This window comes from Notothenia coriiceps, unplaced genomic scaffold (genome assembly GCF_000735185.1).
Source record: "Notothenia coriiceps isolate Sejong01 unplaced genomic scaffold, NC01 NC01_scaffold00007482, whole genome shotgun sequence".
In the NCBI taxonomy this organism is placed as follows: Eukaryota; Metazoa; Chordata; class Actinopteri; order Perciformes; family Nototheniidae; genus Notothenia; species Notothenia coriiceps.
Genome location: NW_011340183.1, coordinates 955 through 2,368, shown reverse-complemented (window position 1 = coordinate 2,368; position 1,414 = coordinate 955). Strand labels below are relative to the sequence as shown.

The 1,414-nt window shown below is 42.2% G+C and overlaps 1 long non-coding RNA gene across 1 annotated transcript; it reads left to right on the top strand.

The window, feature by feature from the left end:
* Window positions 1–476: 476 nt before the first annotated feature.
* Window positions 477–1,128, top strand: LOC104944084 (uncharacterized). Its single transcript, XR_798188.1, has 3 exons — window positions 477–720; window positions 816–943; window positions 1,021–1,128. It is a non-coding gene; the product is annotated as an uncharacterized lncRNA (long non-coding RNA).
* Window positions 1,129–1,414: the final 286 nt, after the last annotated feature.

Here is a 1,414-nt window from a genome sequence, read left to right as displayed (position 1 = left end):
ATTTTCAGGATTCAAAAGTTGAGCAATGTTCAACTTTTGAAGCTGAGCTGGAAGCGTCAGCCAATCAAATCCCGTTTATGCAAATCTGACAGTTCAAGCGCTAGCCAATCAAACCACGTGCACGCTGGGAGAGCCAGACCGCAGTTCATTTCCTCATATTCCAAACGAGAAATTACGGTAGCCAATCACCCGGTTCTTTACGACCAGAACTATTTACCGTGATACAAACCGGAGGAACCAGGCATGGAGGGAGGTTGCAGAGACAGTGGGTGAAACTGGGAGTTTATATATATTGCTCGTGGTTTTTTGCTTTGTATGTCGGGGGCGGGACATTCATGTGATTGGTTGTTTGTTGCAAAAAATCCCCAAGCTCTCAGACATGCCCAGCTCCAAGATTTTTTCAAAGCTGCTGTGTGTACGTACCGTGTTTCTTTCTCTGACTGAAACTGTTGCTGTCTTGCATGCATTGTGTCCCTGTGACAACCGTATGACCCTGACAAACAACAACAACATTTTAAAATAGTTTGTCCACTGTGGAAAAGATAAACAACACTTGACCTGAACTCTACTCAGGCATTTCCACTATATTCTACACTCAGTGTTTCTTTGTGTCTTTTAGGAACCCTCCTGTTCAGCTCCTCTATTGGAACAAACACGGAAGCTTACGCATCACGCCTTATTGAAAACTGTCCCTTATAACAGCTGCCATACAAAAACCAGGTTCGCGTCACGGTTATTTAGTACACAAATTCAAGCATATATAACAAACACTGCTTTTAAAATTGTAAAAATGAATATCTTGTATTGTTTTCTAGTACAAAAGGTGGAAAAGGCGCTCTGAGAGTTGACTCAGATCCCAGTGAAAACTCTTCAAGCATAACAGCGTGGGAAGAGGAAACAGCATTGTGTTTATCACAAAGTGCTTCTAGTGGCTGCACAGCAGGTAAAGTCGGTCATACATTTTCAGATGTTGTGTTGAGTAAACCCTGCTCAGATGGGCTTTAATTGTGTGTTTTGTAGCCAATGAGGATACACAGCCAGATGTGAAAGGAGCTGAGTCAGCAGAGCCTCAGGAAGCAGAGCCGATAACAGCCGAGAGGAAGAGAGAGCTGGAGCATTACCTCAAACTAAAAAGGTACAGGAGTTTTGTTTTCTAGCTTGTTATTTAGGTTCATAGCGGATATAACACAAATGCGGTTCACTTTTCCCACTCCCAAGAAAAGCTCAACGATGCCCAAAACAACAACAACAAAATTCCCAAACCAAGAAACTAAAGCCAAGTCTCTTACTTGAGCTCCTACGCCGAAGTAAAGAAAAGAAAACAGGGTTCAATAACCATAAAGAGCTTCTCACTCCTACTATACTGCTCTAGTATTAAACATTATAGAGTGACCACACATTTCTCTAAATGCAA